The sequence below is a fragment of the Cupressus sempervirens genome, chromosome 4 (genome assembly GCF_028749045.1).
Source record: "Cupressus sempervirens isolate cs-2001-9-10 chromosome 4, ASM2874904v1, whole genome shotgun sequence".
Classification (NCBI taxonomy): Eukaryota; Viridiplantae; Streptophyta; class Pinopsida; order Cupressales; family Cupressaceae; genus Cupressus; species Cupressus sempervirens.
Window position 1 is genome coordinate 666,020,099 of NC_143121.1, and position 25,487 is coordinate 666,045,585.

The 25,487-nt window shown below is 34.5% G+C and overlaps 1 pseudogene; it reads left to right on the forward strand.

Moving 5' to 3' along the window:
• The first annotated feature begins 18,913 nt into the window (after nucleotides 1–18,913).
• On the forward strand, nucleotides 18,914–20,424 carry LOC149563017 (U-box domain-containing protein 44-like; annotated as a pseudogene).
• Nucleotides 20,425–25,487: the final 5,063 nt, after the last annotated feature.

Genomic DNA, 25,487 nt, shown 5'->3' on the forward strand with positions numbered 1-25,487 from the left:
TACATAAGAAAATTCATAGTGTGCCACATTCAGTTATGTTAGTTTGCTCTATCCAGCACATAGTCCAGTACCAAGGGCTTATCAATCTGGCATTTCCTTATGCCAGAATTGAGTTAAAACCTAAAGATATCTGAAATCCAATCATCTCACAACCTTAAAACTATCTCATCTAATCAAATTTAATGCCATAAAACATAACTATTTATCTAATTTTAGTTACATTCAATTCACCATAATAACCTGCAATAAATAAATTCCACACATAGGCTGATATGCAGTGAAAAAAGAGAAGTCAAGGGGGATAGAGAACTCCAATATTCAAGTCATTTACTACCTAATTAATTCGGATTATCTCCTGCATCAGATGATCATCACCTAATTCCTTCAGTCTGGGCCTTTCCTAACAAGGCTTTTGTCACCTCATAAAGATAAATTGGATCAAGCTATCAATTTGATTGTTGCTTCTTATATGTGAAACCTAGCTTTTCACTCAATTAGCCTACAAATGAGGAAAAAAATATGCACCAAGACAATTATATTACAAAAATAAGGAGGAAGAAATCTGGCTAGAAGTCACTCTCTCCTCCTAAAACTTGTCCAAGAATTGAACAAATGCCTCAAGTGTCAGATAGCCAACCTATTGGGTGAAACTAAAGGTTTCAGGGTGAAACCAATCATGTTTGTTGAAAAAATTTTTAGCACTTCACAAATAGTAAGGACACAATTTCTACTCAATATAAATATCATAGAAAATACTATCATATGCTTACTAGGTTTTATGAGCAATAGAAAATCCTCATTTCTACTAAGCATGCCCGAGTGACTGGTGCAAGAGCACCTCTATGAGGGCCCTCCCATTGTTTTTTTTGGTGTGTGTTGTGAATGTCAATAGCAATAACAGTCCTCCTTGTGATCATTGACTCAAGTTTTGGTTGTGACTAGGCTAGGTGATAGTCCTAGAGGTCTACTAAACTTTATGAATGTGTTTTGCCCTTTAAATCAAGCAAAATGTCTATTTGAGGATTTTGGGCTTATTTTTAAAAATGAGCATAGGAGTTAGTGGTTAGTTGGTTTTTAATGCGAATAAGAGCTTTATAGGACCTAGAAATAATACATTAGGATGAATGATCAAATATTACTCAAGCAACTTAATGTTGATCAAAAAGTTGCTGGCAATTTTTTCCTTGTAATGGAAAAATGGCCAAAGAGGCTTGTCACACCCTAAGACCCTAATACTCACTCCTAAACCATCCTATTTAATGCTTTGAAAACCCTAATGTACGGGCAATTTTTTTTTGTCAGAGGTTTGGAAGTTGTGTTGTAGCAGACTAGTTTTTCTAAGAAGTGCAACAGTCACTGTTATGACTGTGATTTTATGATGTTGTGAAAATAAATGTGTTTTGTGGAAACTTTGAAGGTTTTCTTTGTTTATTAGTGTTTATGTTTTTTATGTGGAAGTTATTTTAGTTTTATTTTACATTTGTTGTGTAATATTTTGTATATACAACTCTATGTATTAGTATTCTGCCAGTTTTGGAGAGTTTCGTGGAAAATGGGGCTGTAACTTTCTTATTCACCGTGGGTTTTCCATGGGAACATGGATATTGAAGGTAAAAACCCCAATGTGTATTGTTACAAGTGAAGGGCCCTTGAAGAGATAGGAAAATAGTTGCTTAACAAAGCCCTAGGCGAGTGTGACTATACTTGGCTAGGTTGCAGCAGTAGTAAAAAATGTGCTACAGCAGGTGACTGGTAAAAAGTCATGACTTACCCTTTTGAGGGAGTAAAAAGGGATATGAGAATATCCCAAATACTAAAGAAGGAGGCTTGCTAAGATGTGGAAGGCTAAGAAAAAGCCCAGGAGTTTGGAGAGTTAACAAAACCCTCAAAACCCTCACTTTTGGCCAAGTACATTGTACAACCTTTTGGGTGCCTGAGACCCCAAAAATCTTTTAGAGGGGATCAATCTAAGAAAGTGTTCTTTTTTTTAGAGGTACTGAATCTTTGAGTAAAAGGTAAAACTCCCTACAAATCCAATGGAGGGCTAATTAGGCCTATTCTAATAGCCTAGTTTCCAAAGAAACTATCAAATCGGGTGAATGGGATGAGCAGGTGTAAAAAATGTTTCAAAAACATCTTCAGTTCTATTAGATCTCCCTCTTGAAGTGTGTAACAACATAGGGAGTAGAAAGACAATTTTAACCTATATGAGGTCTTAGTTGTTAGAATGCAAAGCAAGAAGGTTAATGAAGGAGAGTGTGAAACTTGGTGGGAAGGTTAGGCAAGTCATGGGAAGTCCTTAGCAGGATAAGGAAGCCTATTACATGTTGTTTTACTTTTTATTACTATGCTCAAGAAGAAAGGAGACGGTAATGTATTCTATAATTGTAATTCATATGGTTATAAGACTCATATTTGTCTTCCCTCTACTCTTCCTCCCACACATCATTTATTCAATACAATAGAAGTATTTTAAATAACACAAAAGAATAACACATAGTAACCTACTCTAAAAAATTATTTCATACTAATTTAACATTTTATACACCTTAGAAGTTTGGAAATATTTATATTATCTGTTATTACATATTGAGATGTTATAATCGATTTATATATAGAATAAATGTTTAGGTTGTGTCAAAACCTTCAAGGGATGGATAAGCAAGACAACACATACTTCATCATGCCCCTAGATACAATGCCTCTCACATGATCTTTCTATCTCTTGAGTCAATTCTTTCCGATGTGCTTGAGCATACATAGAACAAACCTGCATCCTTTATAAGTTTAGGCCAATCTTGTGAAGCAACAACCTAAAAGTTCAAGAATCACAAGAAAAATTAAACATGGAAAAAAATCCAATACTATCATAATTATAATCTACTAGAAATAGAAAATTGTTCATGTCCAAACCTATCAATAAATGCCTAAATGCAACACCTTTTCCTATAGAATAATTCATCTACTCTAATTTTAAAAACTTATAGAAATTATATTTCACAAGTTTGTTAGGAAAAACACGTAGATAGATATGACATTATTCTCATGCTCAAATTACACACCTAGTGATAAAATAACATATATTAATTCAATGAAACTAATCTTAAGAAGGGTTCAGTAATCTAGATGCCTATTTCACATGTGAGCAGTGGTACTCTGCAACAATCATGAGATAATGCAGTTCAAATTTTGGTGAGAATGTTGAAATGTGATAAATAAACTTAAAGTTTCATCTAGAGTTACTTGTTAGTGAATGTACATGTAAGTTCATAAGGATCATTGTGATGAAACTAAGTTACAATCATGATTCCAAGAACAACTTGTCAAATAATAAACAAGTCAGAATATGAATTTTATTAAATTTTAAAATTTTAGAGATTAGAGATTGGATCTGTGAAATTTAGTTTTACATGTTTAGGGATTAGATCTGTGACTGGAGATGTCACTTTTATGCACCCACAAACTGAGGCAAATAATGGACATACGGTTTATGAATCCAAGATTCCAAACAAATATTGGTGATGGGACATAGAATTCTATGAACTAATTTATGTCATATTTAAACTAATTATTCATTTTTAATAATTCAATACTGATATGATGAAATTCAATAGTTTAAACTGGCCTTTCACTACTTTTGTGTCCTATGAAAAAAAGTATTTTCAGTTCTACACCGAACTTATTTTCAAAGCAGCTTTCACAAAATTATAACTATTCTAGCCAACATTTGAAGGAAAGTTAGAGGTAGGTATGAAATAGATTGAGTCAATCTATTAAGCTAGACATAAGCCATTGTGTAGACTCTAAACTATCACATGGACTTAATTGATGCTCGCTCAACAAGTTGAGGGAGGAAACCCTAAAATATTTGCTACACAGAAGCAGAGCTAAGGGGTTGGTTGTGCAAGTCAATCTTACGAGATCCATTATTTTCTTCTAAAGTGAAGCTCTTGCCAAAAAATAGGGTTACAAGCATAGTAGCCTATTCGAATGTATTATATCCGACATGTGCGAGTCTTAATTTGGTGCTCCTAGTTACATTCTCCACTGTAAAAGATGCTCGTGTCCTTCCACTTGAAAGGGGCCTTAGCAAGACACAGTGTTATAGGTCTAAACATAGGACAAAATAGAGAAATATTTAGTATCTTATTGAGCTTCACTTTGTTTCGAGAATAGTTTAATATTCTCTACTAAATAGGGCCAACCACATGAAGGTGGAAGCTCATTTGGCCCCACCCCCCTCCCCCTAACATCACTCTACATTCCCCGTTAACATCTAACATTCATTCATTCTTTCAACCATTGATAAAATGTAATATTCAATCAATATCACATGATAAAAAACAAACATATCACATGATAACATTCATTAACACATTAGATTTGCTAACATGCAACATTCATCAATATTCTGCATTAACACATAATTCATGAACATTCATTAACACATAATTAAATTCATTGAGACATAAAATTCAGTCATTACCAATTAAGGTATGTAGATGACAATCATTTCTTTTTTTTCTTTCTATTTATTTTTTCTATGTAAGCTCTAAGAGGAGCATCAGTGTCATCATCAATTCCCCCCTCATCAGTTGTTCTCTTCTCTATTCTTGATGATCTCAAATTCCTATGCTATTGCAAAGGGGGGTCCTCTGAAATAAAAAATAAAAGAATTAAATTAAAAATAATTTATTATAATTGTTACAAGTATTTAATTATTTTAAATAACATAATTGTGGCGCTCTTTACTTGATTTGACCACATCATTTTGTCTAGACTCAACGTCAACACGGTCATGAACATCGACCCCTTGATCCTCTATAGTTGCTATACAAAATGTTAAGTTAATCCAAACACCAATTACAATTACATATAAAAAATTTAATAGCAAACATATACCTCCACCACTAGGATGCACATTATGCAAACCTTCAGCATCCACATATTGTGTAGAAGGATTGTCAGGCTGCATTCCAACATCCTACGCATTGTTATCACTGCTTGCTTAAAACAGATATACTCACTTTATATTGGAACTTTACATCAAATAGACTAATTGGTAAAGTATTGAATTTGAAATAAATTTCATTTAGCTTATTTACCTATGGCTTAGATGCATCATTATTAGAACCTTCCGCATTGATTTCAGCTTGTAGCCATTCAGCCATGGGTCTATAGCCTTGTTGGAAGCCAATTCTCTTATCCTCTTCTGTGAGGCATCTCTTGAACTTTGAGCCCTGCATTTTTGTGTGGTATGGTGAATTTTACTTGCATTGTTTCATCAACCAATGGAGGGTAGTTAAAATATCAAAAGGAAATGGTAAATAGTTAGCAAGGTTTCCAACCCTTGTTATACCTTATTTTGGTCATGTTGGAGTTGTTCTAAACTATCTTTGGTCTTTGGGAGTCCTAGAGGATCCAATTTCACTCTTGGTTGGGTGTGTAGAATAAAGGTCAAGTGTTGCAATCTACCCTATCACTGGTAACAACAAGTTTTCCTTAGACCTGATTTGTTTTGGGTTGTGTTGATGTTTTTTTTGGTTTCCATTTATGTTAGAGGGTTGGAGTTGTCCAAAACATTTGGTGTCAAGGTTGGGTGTATGAGGCCTTGAGTGGCACAAGGGAGAAGTAACTAGTATGTAACCTTATGTGATGAGTTGGGTCCATGAATTAAAGGAGCATACATTGTAATAGTAGATTAGTTCCTTTTTTGCAGGTGAATCAAGCCTTGAATGTTCTTGTAGAAAATAGAGTATTGGGGCGATAACTTGAACTTCTTAGTTGTTCCAAGGTGCTAGGAGTTTGTTGGTGATTGGTACAGGAGCACCTAGGCTAACCTCTACTAGTTAGTCAATTTTGGCTTGTACTTGACTCTAGCCAAGTCAAGAAGTTAGTGTAATTTAGTTGAGGACCTTAGAAGGTCTTATTTTATTTTGGCTAGGTGAATTAGTCACTAAGACTAAGGTCACACAAATAGCCTTTGTTAGTTGTTATTTAAATTCTTAATGTTAGGAGTTAGGGAGATTGAGTCATTAATATGTCTTAGGCCTAAGAATGGTTAATGGTTATTAAATAAATATGATGATCATGAATGATCTTGGATCCTCAAAATATGTGAAGATAAGAAGCCTATAATATAGGATTAAGGCATCTATCAAAGTTGCCAAGTGTTGTAAGAATGTTGTCATAACAACATTTTGCACTTATTGCAAATATTCCATGCAACATGGATAGCCTTGGATTCCTTTGATTGTGGCAGGTTATTTTCAACCGAATAGGCCCTAGAATGGTGGAGAAGACACCTAATGGAGTGATGTCTTTAATCTCCAAGCATTGGTTGCATATTGTTAAAAGTTTGAGTTAATGAAGTGGCTGGAAAACTCTATTTTTGAAGTGATATTTCAGTTTTTGAAGGAACAGTCATACTTGAAGCCTAAAACATGTTGATACAGTGGTTGAGACGTGTTCTATAGTCATTTTGAAGACTTTTTCATGTTATGTGTTAAGGGGTTGGATGAAATCTTGAATATGATAAACCTAAGAGCTAAGAACCTTCCCAAATCAGTAAAATGGAATGGAATATGAATGAATTCAATGTGAAGAAGGTCCCCACAATGAAGTTTGAAATTTGTGATGTTTTAGTAGATTTGACACTTAGATCCATCTAAGTGAAAGTGAGAAAGAGAACCAAAATTAAGGTGTGGATCATCCAAGGTGGAGTTTTTGAGGTGTGACTCTTGTAGTAAAGAGTGAATAGGATTTAGTTAATGATCTAATCCTATTAGGAGATCCTATAGAAGCATAGGATACTAGAAGATAAGAGAAACCTATTGGTGGAAGTGGAAAACTAAGCCTAGGAGTTTTATCTTACACCAGTGCTTTCAAAGCATGTTACTTTGCATCATATATTGGTGTGGAGGAACATTGAGATCCAAGTTGAGGATTAGGAGCATAAACAAGCTAGTCTATCCTAGCATTTTCCATCACATTATATAAAAAAATTGATACAATTTTTCATTTACTAATACTTACAACTCTTGCTTGAAGTTTCAAAAAACCAACAGAGCCGAGCTTGTGTGTCCCGTGTTTTTCTAGTCTTGCCTTTGTTGCCTTTGATGTGTCAGGCAATCTATGAAAAGTTTGAATATGTTAGATAGTATAAATATAGAGGTTAATTAGTACATAATTAGATTCTCAATAGTACCACATACCTTGCTATACTCTCCACTGGTGTAATATTATTTTTCTTGTCAGCTTTATACTTTCCATCCAAAATCAGAGCCTGCCACTCAGCCTCAGGAACATAGGGCAAATGCTCGTACCTGGGGTTATCACGTAAATTTTTTCTGTACTAGTCCCTAATATACATATTAAACATAAACCAGCTTTTTTAAGGAGCTTTTTTCTCTCGAATGCACGAGGTCCAAAGAGTTGGGTCATGCTCTCTATAAGATCATCCTTCAATGGTTTGCGTTGGTTATTCCACCTTTTAAGTAAAAAAAACATGTTAGACTCATAAATGAAGTGAAGCTACCTTTAATATAGTTCAATTAATGGATGAAAATGAAAACTATTATAGCAATGATATGAAATCAAAATAGTGGTTTGGGGTTTTAGTTAGGATATGATGTTTCACCAAGTACGTAGGGTGGGCCCGAATATTCGCAAACACTCATCACCAAGTTTTCTCCAAAAAATATCATTCCCTACAAAACAATCATGGGATCATTAGTTGATGAAAAGTGATCAAAAACTAAATTACTATTATATCACTATATAATAATAATAAATTTAAAGTACCTAGAACTTTGGCTACTTTTAATGGAATGCCTTCATCTTCGCAAACGATCAATATGACATCCTTCACCATTCCCATACTAGGAACATAGGAGCATCTAGGAAAAGATGTTGTAGCTCCTATTGCAAAAAGTTTCCTAAGTTTCATAAGTATTTGTCATGAAGTATAAAAGAACAAATGATAATTGATGTTAAAAAGTTGTAAAAAAAAAACTATTTGTTGCTGTCATAAGAGAGAAAAAGAGGGATTTGTGTACCAGCAGATGGTGCAACAGTCGATGCCTGTAAGCTGTGTGTTGTTGACTCAGTAGTAGGAAAGAGATTTGTGGTTGTCTTGGATGGAGGCGGCATCATCATAGGATTCAATTGATGTGAAGTTGAAGAATAAAATTGTCAGAGCATGCATACATATAGAACATGTGGACTAGCATGGAAAAGATTGTTAGAGCATTAAAAAAAAGGATTTTTCGAGCATTTATTGTCAATGATTATGATCATTCCTATATATATTTAGTGGAAAAAAAAAGTGGGGAATGGAACATGCGATCTACCTGAACCACCTGTAGCACCCTCATCATGGGAACGGGGCTCGAAATCATGCAAAAAACTCTGTAAAGACAATGCATCCATATTTTAATTAATGCCAGAAAAGAGCATAACATAAAAACCATTATTGAACTCTTGTTATAATTAAAAATTTCATTAATACTTACTTTTAAGGTTTTAGAGGTGTTCATCAATTCAGATCCCCTTTCTCTTATTTCTCGAGTAGTAGGCTTTATGGTTGCCAAATGTAAAATTTCTCTACCAATTTTCTTTAGCAACTTTTTAGTCAAACCGATCGGGTCATCGGTGTCTGCTAAATCAATATAAAAAGGGTCCTCCTCAGGGGGGGGGGGGGGGGCTGCTGATCAGGGACTACAGGTTCCTTTCCCTCCCTCCGACCATTGGCCCTCTATGACAAGAATAGTATTAGTATTATCAAAATAACTCCAAAACAATGAAGAAAACACCATTAAAAAAATAACATTTTGCTTCTATCTAGTTTGCACAATTAAAATGAGTTTTACCTGCTCATGTGTAGATGAGCCAGGAACATCGCTAGCATCCCCTCTGGGCGGTTGCTTCATATTGTACCCCTGTGTCAAAGATCAAGTATAAAAATGTTAGCCAAAAATTTATTAACTAAATGGTATGTTGGAGTCATTGATTAGAAGTCAGTTTAATAGTATGTACCACCCCCATGATAGTAGCCTTGTTTGTATCTATGTGGTTCAAATTCTAATCAATAAGAAGCTCTTCCCCTACACGTATTGATTTTATCGCACAGATGAATACATGATTTCCCTCGCGTGCCTCAAATATGCAATTGGGTTGCTTTATAGTTGACCCAGGTCATGTACTATTTATAAAACCCGCAATATTCCCTATTGTTTTTGGCCTTCCATCAATGTATATAGCCACACTTTTACTTTGATTATTGTCTTGTTGTTGTATATAATTTGCTGAGAGGGCTTACCTACGCATACTTTTTTTATATTGAACAATATGCATCCAAATTTTGTAATTTTAACATGTTCCAACATAATCCATCAATTCAGAAACTTTGTTTTAAGACACCTTTATGCTGTCCATAGAAAATAGGCCCAAACCATGTAGTGATGATGGTGCTATGCGATATATCCTCTCGTTAACACAAAAATTAGTGTTTATTGGAGGAAGTTCCTTGGGTACCCAATGTTTCTATAGATGTTGGTACCTCAAGGGCACCTCGATGTCGCCTTTCATCTCATCATCATAAGACATGACCCCCCTTGAGCAAGGAAAAATTTCATGCATTTATTGAATTTCCTTCTAGTCCTTTGACCTCTAGTTAATCTCCCTGTTCTAGATAAACTACATGTCTCACTTTCCTCTTCTATTCCTATATTTCCCTCACTCGAGGAAGACACTTCTGACAAATACCTATTCGCTGGTACTTGCAAATGGGAGAGATCTTAGAAGACATCAATCTTACTATAGATAAGTGTATTGAATAGACTGTCTATAAGGAGTATTGACTTATACCTGTCAATCCATGAGACTATGCGGGATGCTCCTAAAAGGGGTTCAGTTTCCTGCAAATGTAATTCAATTATCGTGAGCATAATCACATCATAATCATAATCACATCCATCATTAGCATCACATAAAAATTAAAAACATTAAAAGGTACACAATATAACACTTAAATTAGGCTCACATTATAAGCCTACTAGGGAAGTAGGCGTAGTGAAAGGCTAAAACTAGGTTTTTGTATCAACTGATGAGTTGAGGGCTTAGTCACCTTGGGGACATGCTATTTGAAGTTGTTTGATGTGTGTGGAGGTGGAGGAAACACCTAGTTAAGGTGAAGTCAAGTTTGGCACCTATTGAGGCATTGTGAGCATTTGATAGTTTGTTGATTAGATTGCTTGGATGAATCCATTGGATGGATTGAGGGACATTCATGAGATTATTCCAAAGATGTAGAACCTAAGGTGGCATAAGGATTTGGTGTGCACTCTAATAGGTTATGGAGTTGGCTTGGATCAAGGAGAGGGATCTTATGAAGATGCTTGGTTGGTGTTGTGAGAACAATATGGAAGTCCCTCTTGTTATGAATGATTGCAAGTCCACCTAGGGTCTCTGCATCACCTACAGAGGCAGAATTATTAACCAACAAATTGGGTAAGAACTTATATTATGTTTTCCCTATGAATTTTATTCTAGATACAACTCCCTTTTATAGATATTTAATGAATTCCCTTTTCTAAACTAAACACTTACAAATGCTTTTGACCTGAAAGAAAATAAGGCTCAATACATTCACGCATCAATATGTGTTTTAAATAGTTTTATTTAATTAATTTAGATTAATAGTTAATTTAGATTAGCAGTATTCTATTATTAGTTGAAACTTGTATCTTTTAAATAGATAATGAATAAACTATGTAACCATATATATAAGAAAAATATATTTCTATCAAGAAATGAATATTAAATAGATTAAGGATTGATGGCATACCTCTAAATTTCATCATCATCATCCTCATCATCATCATCATCATCATCATCATCATCATCCTCCTCCTCATCATCATCATTTTCATCATCATCATCATCATCATCATCATCCTTGCCATCATCATCATCATCGTCATCATTGTTGTCATCGTCATCATCATCATCAACATCATCATCATCAACATCAACATCATCTTCATCATCATCATTAGTAGCAGCATCATCATCATCATCATCTTCTTCTTCTTCATGACAATTTGTGTTAGGAACATCATCCAATAACTGTCGATCGTGATCACCATCTACACCATCTTCTACTTCTTTAGTATCTTCTTCTTCCATCGCATTATACTTTATTGGCCTTCCTCTCAGTTCATGTCTAACAACAAATGACCAACCTGGTTTATGTGGAACCTCTGAGTAAAATACCTGCTCACATTGGCTTGGAAGAAAATAGGGCTCATCCCCAACTGGCTCAAACGACCTTGTATTAACCATTGTAAATCCATTATCATGTTCAATAATAGTTCTATCAGGATCATTTGGATTAAGTTGTAGCCTATATCATTTGATAATGAAGAGTACTAATTTGAAGGAACTAAAGTCACACTCAAGTATATCATCCAAAATGCCATAGTATCAATTTTCAGACTCTTGAGGATGTAAATCATTTCTAGATGAAATATTAGTCACTTGAAAGACTGCAGTTATTCCTGAATCACAAGTTTTCTTCGTGTCATCCAACACTTTGACGCGAAATTTTTGACCATTATAGAACATAGCCTTGTGGTGTTTAACCCGCAATAATATGTGAAACATGTCAAAATTATTACATCATGAGTTGATAAACATACGAGTAATTAATAAATTTGTACGTACCTAGAAATCTCTTAAACCACGTGCTAAATCTATTTCCCTTTGTGTAACATTGGAATCTCCATTACGATGAGCTTCTTCAACCAATGAAGATACACCTTCCCATGTTAATGTCTGACCAAAATGTTGACATCATTCAATCCATACCATCATCCAATCAAGATTGTTTGCAATATACAAATGTAGTGCATCCCACTCTCGAGCACATGTACAAAAAAAAAATAGACAACTTACAACCGATTTACTTTGAAGATTAAGAAATAATTTATTACAATAAAATCTTATAATTTATTACCTCTCACTTTCCTCAATGTACCTTTCCCCATCAAGTACTCCCCTTCTAATTTTTTAAAAGGCTCGAGATCCCAAATGTGATCTAAATGGATATTTGATGCAAACTTAGGAAGATATTTAGTAATGTACACCAGAGTCTGGTATAACATATATCCCTCTACCATAGAACCCTTAGGATGTGGTCTTTGTCAAACCAAAGCCTTCAAATATTTCAAGTGCCTCTCAACCATCCACATTGACCTATTGTGTATAGGTCCACACAATTCAATCTCCTCAACTAGGTGTATGAGGTAGTGTTCCTATGCATTGAAAAAAGTTGGAGGTAGACACTTTTGTATTTGACACAGTAAATGAGGAATTCTTCTCTTCTAATAGTTTATATCTTCTTTATATATTTCTTTAGATGACAACCACCTACATTAATAGATTCAAGTCACAAAATATATATAGATACGAGACTTTACAAAATAATATACAATAGATTACATAGCAAGAAAAAAAATCACGAATATAATTAATATATACAACAAATTGAAAAGATATTATTGCTTACCTCATGTATTTTCCAAGATTGTATATCACTTGTTTGATGTTATTGTTGAAGGGCTCTAGGAGAGATAGAGGAAGCACATACTGTAGTAATTATAAACCAATCATTTCATTGTTTTCTAACATAACATAACGAACAGTACACGTAGTTTATGAATATATTGTAAATACAGAAGAACATAACTTACCTTGATGAAAGTATGCCAATCATGCGTTTTGAGCCCTGGCCCAAATTCACTTTTTTTTGATATGAGATTGTTTATGTTCGCAGCAAATCCTGTGGGAAATCAAATTTTTTGTATGATTTCTTTTATGGCATCACTTTGCTGCTTCGTTAATAACCAAGGAAGGGCACTTATATTAATCTGATCTCTCTCGCTATTTGAGTGAATGAAATTCTTCAATGCATGATTAGATTCATGAATGTTATTACAAATTTTGACAATTTTTTCTTTGTCACGCCTTCCATCCAATATTTTTCACAATGTCTCTGTTATATTCTTTCCAATATGCATAGTATCAAACAAATGCACAATTTGTAAGTGCTCGTAGTAGGGCAACCTACTAAATTGTCTGGGATAGCTTTTTAGTCCCTTTGGAAGGTTGTCAGTACTGCCTTGATGACCTTCACGATCATCAATTACACAATTAGTAAACAAAAATCACAATAGAAATATATAAATTACAAACATAAACCATTAGGTGGAATGACATTACCTCGATGATTAATTCTATTATATTCCAACTTCCATAGGCAAGGTTTCATTCTTCGTGGCTTTGATGTAGTCTCTTCTTTCCCATTGAAAAGATGTTTTTCCTTACTTTGATACTTATGATTCCTATGGAGGAAGTGTCTACACTCATTTAACACCTACTTTCCTAAACTTTTTGGATGACGAGATTTCATCTTTGGACCACAAACTGGACATGCAAATTTTCTCTTTGTTTGAAGACCTACAAGATAATGATATAATTGGATTATTAAATATGTTGATTTTTATAATTAGAATTATCGTGTGCAACTTGAATTAACTATAACATACCACAAAAATGTGTTAACCCTAGGGCATCATGTATTCTCCATGCAAGTATTGCATAGAATTGAAATTGTCTTTGTCCTATTGGTCTAGACACATCATACATAGTGACACCATTCCATAACTCCACCAACTCGTCGATAAGAGGCTCAATATATACATTTATATCTTTAACTTGATATTTACCTACTTGAATGAACAATAACATTACATAATTCTTGTGACTGTTTTATTGCAAGATTTGTAAGTACATGTAAATTAATAACTATCAAATGATAAGATACCTAGAACAATCATTGCCAACATAATGTGCTCCCTCTTTATTGACATCCACGGAGGAATGTTATTGTTGATAACAAAAATAGGCCACACCGAGTAAATAGATCTCATCTCTCTAAATGGATTGACACCGTCTGCTGCTAATGAAAGCCTGAGATTATGAGGTTCTTCTTTGAAGTGTTGCCACTTTTCCTCTATGTGCATAAATGTCAAACCATCAGCAGGGATTCGAATAATGTCATCTCGACTTCTATTGCGTGCATGATAATCCATAAATTGAGCCAAGCTACTACACCTGAATAATTGTCGCATTCATGGAATAATGGGGATGTAATGAAGAACCTTTTGAGGCACCTTTTTTGTTAGTCAATCTATTTGATATCTACTCATATGACATATAGGGCATTGTGTTGCAAATTCATGTTCTTTATAATATATAATATGATCATTGGGACAAGCATGTATTGCTTCATACTCCATTCCAATATCTTTCATAACAGTAGTTAATTCTCGATATGAGCAAGGTACAATATTTGATGATGGTAATAGAAACTCGCATATCAATCTATAGAAAAAAATATAAGTTGTTAATATAAACAATATTAGTGGTACATTATTCACCCTTTGTTAACTATAAAAAAATATATGATATACCTTAACATACGTGACATTGTTATGTTGGATAAACCATTTATAACCTTCAAGTTCAACAATAACAATATAGTAGAGAGAAGAGTTGTTTGGGAGTCTTTGTATAGGTGCTCGTATGCCTTTTGAAGTAGAGGTACATTGACGCTATCATCATCATCATGATCAGATACGCTTGGACTAAATGTGTCATGGATCAATGTATTTATACCATCCTCTTCAATTGTGTTTTCTGGCTCATGATCGTCATCTTCCATGGGATCATTATGTTCACCTTGGATATTTGCACCTCCATGTTCCTCCACTTCAAAAACCATATTCTTTGAATTGTTGTGGTTCATATCATGTACTTCCCTAGGAAGATCAACCTATATAAAATTGATTAACATAAATAAACCATGATCATCAACTCATCATCAAGTGATTTCATATGTATATAAATTGTTAAAATGATATAATGAATGACTTACCAATGGATGATAGTCATGCCCCCCTTCAATGTGACCATTCTCCCTACAATGTCTCTTAACTATTTTGATTAGCAGTCTTCTACAGTTTAAGCCCTTACAAATATTGCAAGGACAATAACATTTTCCATCACCTTTTCTTTTCAAGTTAGACCACAATCTAGCAATTGTCTCCCTATTTTGTTCTTCACTTATATTATTTGACATGATCATTCTTTGTAGGAAGCAAAAACCAAGCTATGAAAAATTCGGTCTACAACTTTCACAAACTAAGAAAAACTGTCGAAAGTACACAAATATTCTTAGACCTAGCTAAATACTTTAATATTTTAAAAATACTTTCTTTGACTTTATTCCTAAGATTATTTATAAAACTTTGACCAACTGCTTGAAGGTCTTCTTTCAAGAGACCTTACAACATTAATCCACTAAAAGCAATTTCAAAACATATAAGCTAAAAGTCTAGTTAAAATATACATTAGAATAAAAAATATACAATTTTCATACCCGAGTGCACGGCTATAAATCGTGCAACGGCCTTCTTGCTTAGCTGTAGAGGCTCTCCAACAATCAAATTATACAAACTACAAGGCCTAACAAAAATTTCAAAACATATAAGCTACAAGTCTAGTTAAAATATACATTAGATTAGATTCAACAATAGCAAGCAATGTTATTCAGAATTAGATTCAACAAACCTTAGCAATGTAAATAGCCATCTCCTCTAAACTGGACTCCAAACATGAGGGGGCATTCACATACTCTTCCCCTAAAGGTATCCTGAAGAACAAAAGCCACTATTCTTGAGTTTGTGAATTGCACCTCGAGATGAATGAAGCTTAAAAGAAATGAAAATTGTTTTCATACATTTAAATCAGGATGTAATATTTATTCATAAGTATATACCTTGCAAGAACTTAAAATTGCTGTTATATGTGTTGTAGGAAAAGAAGAACTTTACATTGCTTTAACTTGCCATTGATGAGTATCATCTAAGACTTTTACCAAAATTTTCCTAGAAAATTTTATCAATTTTGCCTCTCCATAATTATACTTATTAAATAAAATAAACCACACAATTATCATTTACTACAGGAGAGTTGAATTCATATGTTAAGAGACAATTCATTTTCTGTTATAAAAATCTGGGGATGCCAAATGCTCTCAAATCTATTATATTCACTTTTTTTCTAATTTTATTACAATTAATTTCAATGTAAATTAAGGATATGCTTTTTCTGAAGAATGATATTGAATGGTCTGTCACAGGTTTGTGCTTCATCACTTGGTGAGATTTCTGCTAAGGCTTAATTAGATGAGAGAGCCATGATTGAAGAGGCCTCAAATTCTATAGCCACTGATATGCCAACCATTCATCCAAGTGCTACTGAGGAACATGGTGAAGTAGAGAAACCAGAGTCTTCAAAAAAACCAAAGGAAACGAATTAACCACTTGAGGAAGATGGATGCTAGTTAGGTAAGGTTGATTCTAGTGAAAAAAGACTTGAAAATTTTGAAACTCCCATGCAACAAGATATAACTGAAGAGGTTGAGATGCACCTGGTGGAAAAGCAGGAATCTTCAACCATAGTTCAATCATCAATTGAGATCCTGTCTCAGAGTGATGATATTGTGAAGTAGCAAGAAGAAGGGTTGCTAATTATGGAGCTAGTTGCTTGAGCTAATGGTAATGCTTTTGCTTCTAAAGAACCTGAGTCTCAAGGGGTACATTCTGGTGTAGATGTTCATAATGAAAAAATGTGACAGATAATAGTGATATTCAATGGAATAGTGATATTCAATGTAACAATGATATCAATAGTGCTTTAAGATAGTACGCATCTCTTAGACAGTGAGATATCAATAAAAGACAGTGATGCTCAATAGATGTCATTTCTATGACAAGCAAGGTCTTTTATATTACAGAGATCTTGAAGATGATAAGAGCAGTTAGGAGCAACATTATAAAGAGTCGTGAGAAAAGGAAAGAAACTAAGAAATGAAGACAATATCAAGGGCACTGATTAAAACATCGAAAGAATGTGATAGCTATTAGAGACGATACGAAGAAGATGAAATACATTTTTACACAAATATTTCCAGTATAGGAGTTCTTATAACAGTTTTCCATTTTTATTAACTTTCATTATATAAATGAAGATCTATCTAGGCTACATTTCTTGCAAAGAAAATCTTTATGATTTTGGTAAACTTACTGTTGGTAGTTGGGTAAGAATGGCACCTTACATCAAATGTAGGATAATTAGGTTGATCTAGACATCCATGGAAAATATTGTAACTCAAAGGGATTTTACATGAATATTAGGTCCTAAATGATATTTACCACTATAGAATTTTGAAAAAAAGGTGATGGTCATGACAACTCAGACAAAAGGATGTTCAACAGAGCATAAGGTCTCGTGAATATTATAGCAGTAAGAAAGAGATAATGGAAGGCACATGTCTTAGAGACAAAGATACAAGTTTGTCTAAGAGCAAAGAATTACATAAAATAAGACAAGAACATTGTTGTTGAAAAGACGAATACTAAAATCTAAAAGGAAAGCCCAAAGAACGAGAATTGTAGTGCAAAATAGTGATCAACAAATTAAAGGATATCAGTAGTCAAGAATCATGCAATTAAGATAGTAAAATGAAAATTAATGGACAAGAGCCAAGTCATTAAATGGTGCTCATTCAAAGACAAACAAAAGTGCTGCAAAACACTAAAAAATAGTGAGAAGGAATTGGAGATATCTTGAGCAGAGATCAATTAGAAGTCATCAAAATCAGTCATTGTTATCTAGGAACAATGTTAAAGGATAGTGATAAAGAAATATGACATTAAAGGATAGTGATGAAGAAATGTTGACACACTTTTATATTTATGTTCAGTGAGCACAGATCAAGAACAATGGTAAATGTTGAAAATAACAAAATAGATATGTCATCAAATGGAATCCATAACAGTGATGATGAGACAGTGAGATGGACTGTTATAGAAACTTAGAGATGATAGGACATGACAAGATGTACATTTACCATTGTCTAGAGGAGCATCATCATCAAAGGTTACAGAAGAGCTATCAACAATGATATGAGTAGATTTAATGACATTAAAACAACATGATCACAATTAATTTCAGTGAAGAAGAAGATCAAAACTATGATAAATATTAGAGAGCATGACTCATATGATGAGAGGCAGAAAGAGAGATAATTTCACCTTTTTGTTAAAGGTATTTAGAGTGTTTGCAAGGAGATTCACTATCTTGGATACATTCACAGCTTTTATTTGAAGGATATTCACCATATAATGATCATCAATTTACTGTCTTGTCTAAGGGGTCCAAGCACTAATGTCAAAGACCATTTTCTGTTAATAATGGTACAACACTTTTAGTGAAGATACAATATCTGTGATTGTATGAAATGATGCTCTTGGTTACACAAAGTAGACCTAGAAACACTGTAAGAATATTATGATGGCCATCAGACAACAAAGAGCAGTGAGGTGGCCAAGGGTAGAAACAATGTGTGTGCCATATAAAAGCAGCAATAATATATGTATAAGAGAAAAAATAGTGATCAAACAATGTAAGGAAACAGTGAGCAGATATGCATCCAAATAGCGCTACTGCAATGAAAAAAATAGTGACATTAGAGAGAAAGATAGTGGTGAATATACATGCAAAACAATGATTGATGTTTGTAGGCACACTTTTAGTACCCCTATTTTGAAACTTCAATATGTAGTTGTCCTAAATCTAGGTTCCACTAGTTTACTAGTCTCCTAGTTGATGAAATATGCAGACAATATTGTCAAGGTCTATGCAACATCTATGGTAGAGTTGGAATGGTATAAAATACTTTGTAAGGATAAAAACATTGGTTATTATGATTCTTTCAAAGAGCAAGATGGATGATTGTGCCATAGGTGTTGGGCAAAGCCCTAGCTATATATCTACTAAACTTCATAAGTTTAAGAGGGATATCGAGGAAGCTGAAAGGGAAAAGGAGCTCCAAGATGTCTAGTATATGCAGTAGGTCATGGCTCTTCTTTCTCAAGCAGATGCTGACATGGCATTAGAAACCTCCTGCAAGCGTTTCTTGGAATTGAGTAGAGTAGTTAGTAGATCTCGAGAGAATTTCATTACTCATGAGCCATATTCACATTTTAAATGTCCTCTTATAGGGAAAGTGATGAACGATCTAGTTTTGATCTCAACTAATAATTCTTTTGAGATAGAAGCAATTGAGAGTGAGTTTTCAAGAAGTGAGCCAAAGGATCCCCTTAATGGTATAGTTCTCCCAAATTCCATTCTTATACGAAACCAAGCCTTGTGCTGCACTATATATCTCTGGAGGTAGCAGAACTATGTGGCAAGGATTTTGAAGGAAAAGATAAAGTTGGAGACAAAATTATGTGCCGAGCAAAAAAAAGAGCACTTGTTGATCTGTCAGAACTCTGCAAAGAGAGTACAAATGATAAAAAATGGATAATTTTTGAATCTTTACTTCCATTAATAGTGGGAGCTTTGAAGCCTAATGATAACAAATTGAAGGCACTTTGTTTTTCATTTTTAATGGTAGTTGTGCAAGACAATAACCATAGGAAGGAAAAACTAGTTGAAGCCAATGGGCTTAGTAAGATCATTAAATGTCTGTTCAATGACTTCAACCCTGACCTCACAAGGGCTGCTATAAACTTCTTGTCAGAGCTAACAAAAATATAAGAATATCCTAGAGCAGCTAGGCCAACAACGTGGTGCTATTTTGACAATTGTTACGATTTTAATTAGGGGCAATCATACAGAGTTGACGATGGATATTGAGACTATTCTCAATGAGCTCTCTTATGATGGAAACTCATACAATAAAGGAAACATAAGATCAATGATCTATTTTAATTGGTGCAAATCCTTTGCCCATTGCCTTTTAAGAGGTATGGAGGAATCCAAATTGGGAATGGTCAAAAGGCTCACACAATTGCAGCTCGATGACAACAAAAGAGAGGCCTTGATTCAAAAAAATGTAATTGATGCTTTGAAGCTGGAGGGGTTCCTTTGCCACTTGTCTTCTTAGAGAAGCCTAATTTGAATATGAAAGTCAAAGCTATACCTATTCTAGCAGATTTAACTATGGAGCATGGAAGATATTTTCTTCTCTGTGATAACAAGAAACCAATGGAAGCATGCAAGCTTGTTGAAGCCATCATGGGAATTCTAACTTTCTACAAATTATGAATTGTAGAGAATTCGACGAAGGTGCTATTATTGTTGATGAAAGCTTCAGATGACGGTGATATTGTAGGATTGATTTAGGACAATGATAATAACCTTCAAACCATTTAGGCTTTTATCAAAATGGCCAAGCCTCCCTTCCAATATTAAGCTATACAACTGGTTTTTTTAATGTGCCGAGATTGATGGTTTTGTCTGAATGGATTCTCAGCATGTTCAAAATGCGACTGTCACATTAAAGCAGAGAATTTGGAGTTGAAAAAGTTCATGTATCTATATCTCATTAATCATGCAAAGAATATCCTGCTGATGTTGAAGGTTGAGAATTAGGAAGGTGTAGTCATTTTTGATGAGATTATGAAGGAGTTAGATGCTTTCATGGTTGCCCGTGGAGATAAATGGCATATCAAGAAATGGTCATGTATTGGTAATATTTATGCTAGGAAGAGGTAGGCACAAGATCGTGTGTTGTCACTTACAAAAATTCAAGATCTTGTCTTTTCATAGGATTTGAGTAGAGAGGAGTCTCAAGTTTTTTGAGAACTTAAGTAAGTAATGAGAACTATTTTTAGGAAGTAGAAGGTAAGGGTTGATTGGCTTTAGGAAGGAGATACGAATATAGCCTTTTTCTATAATTATGTGCAAACTTATAGTTAAAATAGGATTTATATATCTACTTTGGTTAATTTAGATGGAATTTATCTGATCTTTTCATATGTTTTGTCTCAAAAAAATCTACGTGGTACTATTTAGAAGATTCATCCCTACTAAGGATGAGGGGAATGGTGCAGAGATGGGTAAGGGCTCTTTATCAACTATTAGGCAGTCTTGCCAAAAGATCAAATTGCAATCCAAACTGACAATGTTCCTTAGGGCTACTAATGGCTCACATATACAAATACAAGGACTCAACTTCACAAGGGTTCTACTATGGTTTCCAAGGTCCTCAAACACCTAACCCAACCCAAAAAGTTCACTCACCAAGTTAATGGTAAACTAACAATCAAATCCCATTAGCAAGAATAAAGTCGAGTTCTACAACCTTTTGACCATTATTAGAGCATGTGGAATTAGAGTTGTAAGCTTGTGAAATATTTGAAAGGTTTCTTTACTAGATGTGGAATGGGAGTTGCAAGCCTATGAAGTATTTGAAAGTTTTCTTCAGTAGATGTCATCTTGTGGGATACATGTTTGTATGAAGTATTTGAAAGGTTTCTTCACTATATGTCATCTTGTGGGACATATGATTGTTTTATTCTCATAAACTTAATCTATGCTTGTGCCAAATGGGAATTTCAATGAGTTGATGTCCATTAAAGCTCATGCCAAATTTAGAAGTTTATAAAGGTGACGTAGGAGCATAAGTGGTTCTTGGCAATCTTGAATCAACCAAAAACATTTGCTTTGAGTTTGTTCCTTTTCATTTCAGTTCTATGTTTCCTTCAACATTATTTTGAATTGGCTGGTTTTCTCATGTAGACTTGTTTGACATGTTCCTAGAACCGTGGTGTAAGAGGACCTAGGGTTTGGGCTAAAACCCCAAGATATTCTAGCTTGTAAATGATCCTAGTCTGGTCATTGATGAATAAAGACTCCAAGAGGGTCTAAGTGGTGTGTCAGGGTAGTTTGTGTGTCTTTGTGATCCTAGCCAGGTCATTGATGAATAAATAATCGAAGAGGGTCTAAGTGGTGTGTTAGGGTAGTTTGTGTGTGTTTGGGCAAAAGTTGCCAATAGGTGACAAGAAATTTCCAAGTTTGGCAAAATGAGATCATGCCAAATGACCCTACAAAGTGTGTAATTGTTTGAAAAGGATGGAGACATGGTTCATGTAGCTAAGGAAGGCATTCTACATCAATTTGATGTGATGGTAGGTTGATAGGAGTCAAGATGCTAAAAAGTTGTAAAGTTGTCATTTTAACTTCAACATTTGGGCAAGATTTTACAAAATCTCCAAAGGTGGTTATGGGTCAGTTCCAATAGTTGGAACATGGTTTTTATAGCTAACATATAGAATGAATAGTTCTTAACATAGGAAAACTTATGGGGAAAATAATAACAATATCTCAAACTAACATATAACTGATTAAAAAAAACTACAACCCTACATTCTTGTATGCATAACAATTAACATTAAAAAAAAATGGAGATATGTAAATACCAGACATTGGCAGTGAGACCCTTCTTCCTACCAATCACCCTTCCTTCATCTAGCTACTCTATATAGTACAAAACCTAGGCTTTCCCTGGAACATGGTTAATGTATGTCCAAGATTCTGGAGGAAGAAATGTATGTTGGTTTTGTAGCTGGTACTGGAGGGTACTGATCAAAATCCAAACTCTCAAAGAATTCGACCAATCCCCTTGCCCATGCCTCAGTAGATAAGATCTACCATAATTACTCCACACCTAGTGGAATAGATTCAAAGCACAATTTCCATAGTGTCTATCCACATCACCATTTTATCGAAGAATTATGCAAAATCAAGATGGTGCTTGTACAAGCTTTTCCTGATGTTGAAATCGAGAGCACCCATAATTCCAATGTTCTTATACGATGTGAAGCCTTGTGAACTTTGATGGATGGAAAAAAGAGGACCTTATGCCGAAGCTTTGACAATGCACCAGACAAAGGGAAGATATCACTCTGAAACCATCGAAAACTAGAAATAGGCTCTACATCAACTTTCCTATCTCAGTAGCTTCGAGCTCGACACCTGTAATGGGTAAGATGGCAAGGACCTTTACACTCTTCTTTAATATGGCCTTGATGAGGCTAAGATATGCATGTGCTCCTCCAAACATTGAAATGGCATATATTGTATATGTTGTCAAACAAAACCCGCATTCCAAATGTTTTTAAAATTTTTTTTTAGCCCGACAACATCGCAATTGCGACACCTACGTTGCATGATGTCACAATTGCAATGTTATTGGGCTATAATTGAAAAAAAAAAAGCCAAAAGAACATAACATTTGCCTGCCATCGCAAATTGACCCCTAATGTATTAGTGAAGGTACCCTATGGTTCAGCTGTAGGAAGCTTGATGTATGCTATGGTATGCACTAGGCTAGATATTGGACATGTAGTGGGAGTCGTTAGTAGGTATATGAGTCATCTAGGATTTGAGCATTGGAATACTGTCAAGTGGATTCTCCAATATTTGAGAGGAACATCCAATAAGTGTTTACACTTTGGGGGCTCTACTACTAATTTACAGGTCTATGTTGACTCAGATTTGGTAGGGGATATTGATACCAGGTGAAGTACTATAGGTTATGTCTTTACTATTGGTGGGGCAACTGTGAGCTGGGTTTTTAGGTTACAAAAAATTAATGCTCTATCCACTATAGAGGTAGAGTATGTTGCTGCTACAGAGGCAACCAAGGAGATGATATGGCTCCAGTTCTTCTTGGAAGAATTGGGACATCCTCAGAAGGATAATTATTTGTTTACAGATAGTCAGAGTGCCATTCATCTTGCTAAGAATTTAGCTCTGCATTCTAAGACCAAACACATACAATTGCGATACCATTTCATTCGGTCAGTTTTGGAGGATGGACAGTTAAAGCTGGAGAAGATACATACCAATGAAAATCCAGTAGATATGTTGATAAAGGTTGTAACAAGGGAGAAGTTGAACTCCTCTTTAGCTTTGGTTGGTCTTTTAGACTAAACATGAATAAAATAACAACAGAGTCCAGGGTGGTTTGATCTAGTGGGAGCCCCATGTGGTAGTGGTATTGCTACAGGACTAGTCTCCAAGTGGGAGATTGTTGTTTAGTGTGGAGCTTAATCAGTCCCCAAGTGGGAGATTGTTAGATTGTGGTGACTGATCAGGAAAGTACTGTACATACTTCATAATTAGTGGGGTTTGGAGCATTGCCTTGAATTTTTTTTTTGGGTACTATTCGACAATCATTTTGGTACTATTCGCCATTCATATATTTGCCACTAAAGTTATGGCTAATTATGGCCGATATGTTATAACCCTAAAGTAGTTTAATACTTGTATAAAAAGGGTTTAGGGTTGGGTATTTTTCATTATGTTGTGATGCAAAATTGGTTCTTGCGGCGGTATTGAGCTATAAGGGATTACAGATTGTAATCTGGTTGTAATCACTGGATTGTAATAAGATCAGACTTGCTGTTTGGTGGATGTAGCCCAGGGATTGGGTGAACCATGTTAAATCTTGGTGCCTTGTGTTCATTTCTATGTGATCTATTATTATTTTTTATTGGTTATATGTGCATCTAGTTTTTATTTCTGTCCGTGGTTTATCCTAACACTATTTTCAGATTATTATGTTTAGAGATTCTCTACAATGCAAATCATCTAATGTAATTGGTCATTTAAGAAGGCCCAACAATGTAATATTTAATGAAGTTAATAAGATTGACAAAATTTACTTTGGGAAAACTCCTATTTTTGGGACTACTCTGTGAGACTCTTAGTTCATTTTAATTTTTTTTGTTCATTTAGTTTAAGTGGAGTTTATGGAATGAATGTGGTAATTTTGAAAGTTTAATGAATGTAAATGAAGTTGGCCTTATTTCCTTCGTTAAATAGATTGTATGCTTTACTATCTTTAGCATGAGCATGTCTTCTTGTTACCTCTGTTGTTCATTGTGGTCTATGTTTAGCTTAATTCATTGCATAAGGAAGTTGGATACTGGTGTGTGGAGTAGCTAAGGAATAGACAATCTGGGTATTGCCAAAACATTGGCTAACTAAATAATCCTAGAATTTCTTATTTCACTATCTTTCCTTTCTTCCTACTATTGTAGTTGGTCTTGCATGTTTCCATTTCTCTACATTGTTAGTCTGAGTAGATTGCATTTTGTGAGTTAATCCCTCTTTTCTACCTAGGTTTCTCAAAGTGTTGAGAAAATTGGTTTTTACCTCTTCCACTCTTTGGTTAGGAGCATACCCCTTAAAGCCAAAAAAAAAGAATTATCGCATATCTTGCACTAATAAGGGAGTTGTACCTTTAAATTCAAGGGTCTTTGATAGATTACTACTTTGATCCGTTATGTTTTTAACTCCTTTTTTTTCCATAAGCTATTGGGGAAGTCAAGAATAAACATATAAACCAAAGTATCAATGAAGACAAACTATTAACCAATAGTTTTTGGCAACTCTGCTCAGGATAAAATTCATACTTCCTAAGTTCTCTAAAGAAAGTATATTTATGGATTTATTGAGAAACTTATAGATTACCTTTGTGGCACTAAAATAGTTGAGTCATG